Here is an 8,753-nt window from a genome sequence, read left to right as displayed (position 1 = left end):
GCTGAGGATCCAACCTAGGGAGGGTCTCATGCTCATTAGGCAAGCATTCTACCACTGAGCTACATCCCCAGTCCAGATGTTTGCTTGGTTTTTCTTTTTGTTTTCTTTGCTGTTGTCTCTTTCAAATAGGGTCTTTCTGTGTTGGTAGGCTTGCCTCAAACTCGCCGCCAGCCTCCTCCCTTCCAAGAGTTGGGATTCTGGGAGCTTCATGCAGCCTGTCAATCAACCAAGTACAGTCAAGCATACAGGTCCGGAGGGCGGGATTCTTGTTCCGAGTGCGACGACGTGAGGGAGACAAGGGCTGTGGTCTCCCACTCCTGCAGTACTTTTAACTTTTAAGTTTGGGGTTGGGGGAAGAGGAGAGATGTGTTAAAGGGGATGAGTGGATAGGCGTGGCTGCCTCTGGGACTTTCCTCATTGAGATCAGAGTCCCCGAAATAGCTGCACTGGGTGAGAGGCTGGGTCACACCCTCTGTGTCTCCTGCTGCAGAGAGCGGTCCCACAATAGTGCTGATCCCCTCGGTTGTCATTCCCGCCCCGCCCCCCGCCCCAGAGGCAGGAGCTGTTTGGCCCTGTCCCCTGAAGATGCTGGGGCGTTCGTAGAAGCCTTCTGTCGCTTTGCCTCATCAGGTCAACTGCTACAGAGGCGAGCTTCGTGAAGCTGTCCATAACCGCCAATCAGGAAGTAAAAACTCATTCGGGCCAAGCCCCCGACATGACGTCAGCCCGTAGTCCCAGAAACCACGCCTTGCCAAAGGAGGGCACTGGTGGGATTATGACTGTGGACTTCCTGAGGGTAAAAAGTTTCATGTTAGTTATGCATATCATAATTGCCCTTGGCTGGAGAGACGGCTCAGGGTTTTAGAGCACGCACTAATCTTCCAAAGGACCTGAGTTCGATTCCCATCACCCACAACAGCACATGCAAATATACTGCATAGTTAACAATAATGACCAAACATACACATAAGTAAGAATAATAATGAGAATAGAGGGCTGGAGAGAGATGGCTCAGTGGTTAAGAGCACTGGCTGCTCTTCCAAAGGACCTGAGTTCAATTCCTAGCACACACATATTAGCTCACAACTATCTGTTAATCTCGGGGATCTGTTGCCTTCCTCTGGCCCCCAAGGGTATTAGACACACATGTGGTGCAAAATACCCAAACAAACAAATTAATTAAATGAAATTAAAACAATTAAGTGCCCTAGGTCAGGGTGAGGTATGATGGTCCATGCCTTTAATCTGAGCACTCCGAGAGGCATTGGCCTGGGGATCTCTGAGTTCAAAACCAGGTTTGGACACATAGGGAACTCCAGGCCATCTAAGGCTAAGTAGTGAGATCCTGTCTCAAATATAAAATAAAATGAAACAGCCCCAAGAAATATAGGCAAAGCAAAAAGGTTCCCAACAATATATTTTCACCACATGGGGGGGCAGGGGGAGAGTCCAGGGCACTGTGCATGGTAAGTACAAGCCCTGAGCATTATCTTCTGACCTCTCTTTACTCTTTGTTTGTTTAAGAGTGGTTCTCGAGGGGTTGGGGATTTAGCTCAGTGGTAGAGCGCTTGCCTAGGAAGCGCAACGCCCTGGGTTCTGTCCCCAGTTCTGAAAAAAAGAACCAAAAAAAAAAAAAAAAAAAAAAAAAGAGTGGTTCTCGATCTGTCACTCAGGTAGACCTTGAACTTGTGATCTTCTTGCTTTAGTCTCCAGGTTCCTGGAATGATCAACCTGAATCATCAAGCCCAGCTCAGTGTGTACATACGTATGTGTGCACAGACAGGAATGAGGGAACCAGAGGTTGATACTGGATGCCGTTCTCAGTCCCTCTCCACCTTAGTTTTTTTCCAAATTTTTATTTATTTATTTATTTATTTATTTATTTATTTATTTATTGTAGGTGAGTACACTGTAGCTGTCTTCAGACACACCAGAAGGGAGCATTGGACCCCATTACAGATGGTTGCGAGCCACCATCTGTTGCTGGGATTTGAACTCAGGACCTCTGGAAGAGCAGTCAGTGCTCTAACCACTGAGCAATCTCTCCAGCCCCCATCTTAGTTTTTGACACAGGCTCTCTCACTGAACCTGGCTAGTCCAGTTGGCCGTCAAGCCCCAGGGATTCTGTGTCTACCTCCCCAGCCCTGGGATTACAGGCACATGACGTCACACTAGGCTGTTTTCCATGGTTCTGGAAGACCTAGCTTCTAGTTTTACGCTTGTGTGACAAGCACTTCACTGACTTGAGTCATCTACCCAGTCTTGGCCTTTTATTTTTATTTTGTTTGTTTGGACACAAGGTTGCACTGCATAACCCAGTCTGACTTCAAAGTCTGAATCCTGCTGTCTTATGCCCCTGACCACTGGGATACAGAAGTGGACCATTGTATTCACCCATAACTTTTTAACAAGAATAGACACTGGGGACCTATAATAGGAGGACCTTACAGGTGTCTTCCAGGGGGCTGGAGAGATGGCTCAGTGATTAAGAGCACTGACTGCTCTTCCAGAGGTCCTGAGTTCAATTCCCAGCAACCACATGGTGGCTCACAACCATCTGTAATGGAATCTAATGCCCTCTTCCGGTGTGTCTGAGGACAGCTACAGTGTACTTACATATAATAAATAAACAAATCAGGGACTGTAAATAGATTTGCATTATACACAAATCATATACAAATACTAGGACTGAGGTTGTTAGCTCACTGGTGGCAGGCATGTCTAGCATGTACACGCCCCGGGGTTTCATTCCCTGAACTTCAGAACAATATTTGTTCTAGGCTGAACAGTTGATGGTGGGTGAGGAGGGTGGGTTAGTCAGAGGGAAGTTACAGTGGCCTGGCACGGTGGTTGTAATGAGACATGACTCATGGAGTCCCTTCGGTTTCAAGAAACTGTTCTAGGCAGGCTTTCCGGGATAAATGCTGGTTATCTGCCTTAGGAAAGTTAATTAACCTCTCTGTGCTTTGGTGGAATGCCTAAGAATATTCCGGAGGATGGCTGTAAGGGTTAACATGTGCAGGATGCCGGATATGTGGACTTGGAGATAAGTTCTGAGGTGAGAGACTTGGACTTGATACTCACGGCTGGGTGCTCAGGCATGCTTCTTTACTGTTTCTTCCTCTTCTTCCTCCTCCTCCTCCTCCTCTTCCTCCTCCTTTTCCTCCTCCTCCCCTCTTCCTCCTTCTCCTCCTCTTCTTTTGGAGACAGGGTTTCTCTGTGTAGCCCTGACTGTCTTGGAACTCACTCTGCAGACCAGGCTGGTCTCAAACTCAGAGATCTGCCTGCCTCTGCCTCCCGAGTGCTGGGATTAAAGGTGTGCACCGCCACCACCACACCGGGCTTCCTTACTTCGTGCATAAAAGCAGGATATGGTAAAGCAGGGGTGTCTATCCCCATCTGCGCACTATAACGGCTGGCCTGGAGAATCAATTTGTTTATCTCCATTTTCATTCTAAAGGCCAAGCCGTACCTGAGACTGACTAGACAGTGACCTCTCTAGTAAGACATGGATACCAGAATTTTGATGCCCCCAAGTGGTCCAGGAAGAGCACAGTGGTAGTGAGAAACAAGGAATGTGGCCTGTTCCCCTGTCTGCCTGAAGGCACCCGGACTTAAAGACCGTAGGAGGCCCTGACTTGGGTTGGGAGGTTCAGAGAAAATGGCTGTGGATTCACTGCTAAGTGAAAACACTCCCCTCTTTCTGTAGGTTAGGATCTCGGGTGCCCCTGGCAGTGGTGGATGCTGAAAGCTGAATGCCCCATTGGCTCATCAAGAGTTCCTGCTCAGACAGGTAGGATGGTCCCGTGGATAGATACCGGCTGGCAAACCCTAAGGAGAGAATGAGCTTCTGTAAGGTGACCTCTGGCCGCCACAGAAGCTAGACAGTGGTGAGGCAGAGGCCCAGACACACACAGAGAGGCTCTGTCATGCAGCCGTGCAAGGCGTGGCAGTCCCCTGCCCTTTGCTCAGTAAAGGTTCCAGCAGAGTGCTCTGCTCCCGACCTTGTTAAGGACAGAGGCCTCTCCGTATTTGTGACAGGAGACACGACTCTGGACAAACAAGCTGCATGTGTCCAGCAAAGGCAGTCGGGTTGCCCCAGTTTGAGCTGTGTGATTATTTGCATGACCAGACTGGCATTTCCTTGGTGTTGGCTAGAGGGACAAGTCAGTTCAGTAAACAGATCCTGTAAGAACGATTGGCGCCAAGCTTTCATCTGGAACCATTTGTCCGTTCGGATAAAGAACCTCTGAATCGAATCGTGTGTCCTGGGTTCGTGTGTCCTGAGCTCGCCACACCTCCCCTCCCCTCCCGTCCCCTCCCCCTCCTTCCTACCCCCACCCGCACAGCCTCTGACAGGGCATTACGTGTTCCCCTTGCACAGTAGTGCATGCAGTGGGGAACTGGGAGTCAGCTGGGATTTTGAGGCCGAGTACTTGGGGCTGGGTTTCTCTATCTGAGTTTCTGAGGTTGGGCACTGAAACTTGGGTACTTGTGACTAGGTGCTTGGACTTGGCTGTCTGTATGAGCAAACCGACCTGTTCCCTCCCCTGATTCTTCCGGGTAGCTTCACGGCACATAGCTTCACATTAGTGACACTGTTTGTCTTGCCTGTCTATCTTTGGAGATGGCAAAGGCTGCGAGGCAAGAGAAAGCTCTGCTCAGGCGCTCCGTGTGCCTTCCTGGGACCCCTTTCCTCTCCTTACCAGGAGGCCTGAGCTTCCTAGTCTTCCACCCCTCCCCCCAGCCATCTGCTTAAAGGACGTGTCTCCTCAGTTCTTCACAGGAAGCCACAGGCCTCTTCTGCTTCAGCAACCTCCAGCTGCTGCTGGCCCAGGCCCCTTTCCAGGCCAGCCTAGTAACGCCCGGTTCTCAGCATTTCCCTCTACCGCCTGCCAAGAAGCCTGTGCGGTGCGTTTCTCTCTTTTTCCCTTAAAACCTTCTGCCTCTGTCTTGGAAGATAGACCTTGATGGCAGAGGGTCCTGAATTGTGGAACTAAAGGTTTGGGAAGGAGAGCAGGAGGAAGGTCCTTCAGAAATCTCGGGAATGATCACACCAGCGTCCAGGCTTCCTGGTGCAGAGCAGAAGCCGAGTCCATTCATTTCAGTCTGGGAAGGCTGTGGTGGAGCCTGCCCCAGGGAGGGCTTTTAGTAATTGCGGAGCAGCTCAAGGATAATGAGGGCTGATGAAGTCTAGCCCGGGACTCCAGTGCCACCTGGTGGTCATGTTCACACACTGCACCATGAGATTGTGGAGCCTCTGGAGCAGCTGACTGTTGAAGGGTAACCAGGGCCTGGTCCGAAAGTCTCTAGATAAAGGGATTTGATGATGAAAGGTCAGGACTAAGTCAGTTGACATGGTATGCCTGTAGTCAAGTGCCCGAGGAGCCTGCGGTCAAATTGTTGAGCCGAGGAGGAGTTCAAGGGCAGCCTGGTCAGCACAGCAGGAACTTGACTCAAAGAGAGAAAATCGCAAAGTTCTGGAGAGACAGTTCAGTAGTTACAGCTCTTCCAGAAGACAGAGTTCCATTTCAGTGACTCACAGCGACCTGCAACTCCAGCTCCACCCTCTTCCTGCCTCCCTAGGCACACACACATTTTCAAGATAAAGCAAGGTCAAATGCTCTAAGGTCAGCATTCGGGAAAGACATTCTCCGTCTAGTGGAGACTCGGACACCATTTGACAGACAAGAAAACTGAGGACCAGAGATGACCCTGACATTGTCTTACAGCAAGGCAGTTAGAAACAGGGGTCTGAATTTATTTTATTTTTTTACTTGGGATGGAGCCCAGAGCCACTGAAGTCTAATATGGGGCTCATCTTGAGATGGAGCTCCAGAGTAAAGAGCGCCTTCTGCTAGTTTCTAGTCACCCCCATTCGTGACCAAACATGGCATTGCCCAGCACCAACCCCACTTTAGTCTCCAAAGTTGGCACTACAAGGTGGCTTTTCCCAAAAATAAACTCTGCTCTGAAGCACGAGGAACTGAGAAGGCCAGGGTTACAGAGTGTGTTCTTTTGCTCAGCAGACACTTTAGAAGAGAAAGCCCACAGGGCCTGGAGAGATGACTCTTTGGTTACACGAGCTCCCTGTTCTTCCAGAAGACCCATTAAGTTCCCAGACCCCACAGCAGGGAGCTAACAACTGCTTGAGACTAGAGCTTGAGGAGAATCAGACACCCTTTTCTTTTCTTTTTCTTTTTAAAAGATTTGTTTATTTATATGAGTACATTGTCACTTTCTTCAGACACACCAGAAGAGAGCATCGGATCCCATTACAGATGGTTGTGGGCCACCGTGTGGTTGCCGGGAACTGAACTCAGGACCTCTGGAAGAGCAGTCAGTGCTCTTAACCTCTGAGCCATCTCTCTAGACCCCAGACACCCTTTTCTGAACAAAACACTCTCTCTCTCTCTCTCTCTCTCTCTCTCTCAAAAATAAAATCTTTTTTTTTCTTTTTTTTCAGAGCTGGGAACCGAACCCAGGGCCTTGCACTCACTAGGCAAGAGCTCTACCGCTGAGCTAAATCCCCAACCCCCAAAATAAAATCTTATAACTGGGTGGTGGTGGCACACGCCTTCAATCCCGGCACTCAGGAGGTAGCAGATCTCTGTGAGTTCGAGGCCAGCCCAATCTACAGAGTGAATTTCAGGATAGCCAGGGCTACACAGAGAAACCCTGTCTTGAAAAAGAAACACAAACAAAACAACCCAAAGAAAGCCTTATTAAAAGTCCATCACGTTAGCAGAGGGGACCCACTGGCTTTAAAGAAAACAGACTTGGGACCCCAAGAACGCAAGACACTTGTCAAGCCTCAACCCTGCACCGGGGCCAGGACTCGGTGGTGTGTCTTTCTGAAGGCCACTGCTGGAGAGAATTCTAAGAGAGATAGATGTCACATGCCCCTGCTGCTGGCTGCGTGTCGTGTCATCCGGTACTGTGTGAACACAGTAATCAAAGTCTGTGAAGACAGACAAGGGTGAAGGTCATCGAAAGAAATGGGGGTGAAGAGGAGGTGAGGTGAGCAGGAAGGAAGAGGGGGGCCTCGCAGATTCATCGTGAGCTGCATGTAGGCAGGAAGTAGGTCCTTTTGGCTGTGGGAGCCTTAGTGCCTGATACAGTGCCTGGCATGGATTGATCACTCGGTAAATGCTTGGGAGATGAAGGGGAAGAATTCAGCTGCATTCTGAGAGAATACTGTGAGGCCATCTTCAGGGGAACTCAGCCTGAGGGATTGCTGGGCACTGGGATTCAGAATCCTAAGTCCAGCCACCCCAACACTCAGGAAGCTAAGGCAGGAGAATCATCATGAGTTTGTGATTAGCCTCAGATATAACCTGGGTTCGGGTCCCAGCGTTCATAGGGAAGCTTATAGCTAGCTATCTGTAAGTCCAGTCCCAGGGGATCAGATACCCTCTTCTGGTCTCCTTAGCCACTACACACACACACACACACACACACACACACACAGTGCACAGACACACACAGGCAAAAAATTTCTCCCACGTGCATAAAATAAAGATAAATCTTTTTTAAATTTATGAATTAAAATTAATTAAAAAATTAGGCTTGTGGGAGTAGAGCTGTCCATCTTTCTTTGGTGATATCCAAGGGAATAAATGGATGGGGGCGCCCCGGGATGGAGTAGCCCTAATGAGATGCCAATCTTTGGGAGAAAGGGAGAAGAACTCTGAGCCCCTGGGAGCCTTGCCCGGCTCCAAAGTTAGATTTTCTAATTCCCAGGTTGTTCCTTGGTTATTTCCCCGACCCCTTACAGTGGCTGACATTTACCGAGAGCTTGCTGCTTGCTGGTACCATGCTCAAGCCTTTCTGTGCTGTGCCTCTGCCTCATGTGTACATCTGCCAGACACGTTTCTCTGGGGACAAGCCAGTTGGTGGCAAACAATTGTCATCTGCAGAGGTGGCCCTGAAACCGAAGCCGGAGCAAGCAGGATGGGAGGAGGCTGTGACTCAGGAAAGCGGTGAGGTAGAGGAGGCCGGAGGGCAGCTGCCTTCACTAATGCTGCCCCGGGGCCACAGACAGCCTAAACCACAGTTCTTTGGGAAGCAGCTTCTACGGTACACAGGGAGCCCTTTTCCAGGAGTGTGAGTCTTCCCAGCACACTTGGGAAGCATGGAGCACACTCAAGGGTGTGCCCAATCGGGTGAAATCCATTACGTGGTTCTTCCTCTTCAGGGTTGGAAACTCTCTCCGCCCCCGACACACACACACACACACACACACACACACACACACACACACACACACACACACACACACACACGGCAGTTTGTAGTCTCCATCTGATGATGTCACCGAAATGTTTCTTCAGAGATTGGAGTCCTGGCTTATCCACCTCAGCCTAAGCAGAGAGTGAGTAATCGGAACCCTGTGTCAGTTCAGAGTCTCTGAGCTCGGCTCCTCAGCTACGGACCCTGGACTGGAGCACTGCAGTCTAACAATCTAACAGAAGGACATCGCTGAGGAGGAACCTCAGGGGAGGCGATATCTCAGAACAAAAAGGGAGGGTTTCTGTAGGCAGGTGAGCTTAAGGAGGACACTCCAGGCAGAGAACAGCTCGTGCTCTGAGCCAGAAACAAAATCAGGTGGTTTTGTTCCGGGAGCCGTGGTTGACTTGAGGGGAAAATGAGGGTGGGGGCGTGTGGCTGAGGCAGGCCCCAAGCAGGTCTGCCCGAGCGTCTCATTGCCTGGGTGATTCACAGGACACAGTGTTTTCTCATCTAGGTCACCC

At 50.0% G+C, this 8,753-nt stretch overlaps 1 long non-coding RNA gene across 1 annotated transcript; it reads left to right on the top strand.

Moving 5' to 3' along the window:
* Positions 1-2,704: 2,704 nt before the first annotated feature.
* On the top strand, positions 2,705-7,490 carry LOC120102995 (uncharacterized). The gene is made up of 3 exons (XR_015621191.1): positions 2,705-3,058; positions 3,710-3,793; positions 4,777-7,490. It is a non-coding gene; the product is annotated as an uncharacterized LOC120102995 (long non-coding RNA).
* The last annotated feature ends 1,263 nt before the right edge of the window (positions 7,491-8,753 follow it).

This window comes from Rattus norvegicus, chromosome 5 (genome assembly GCF_021556685.1).
Source record: "Rattus norvegicus strain SHRSP/BbbUtx chromosome 5, alternate assembly SHRSP_T2T, whole genome shotgun sequence".
NCBI lineage: Eukaryota > Metazoa > Chordata > Mammalia > Rodentia > Muridae > Rattus > Rattus norvegicus.
The sequence above is the reverse complement of the archived record's forward strand: the minus strand, read 5'-3'. Positions and strand labels throughout refer to the sequence as shown.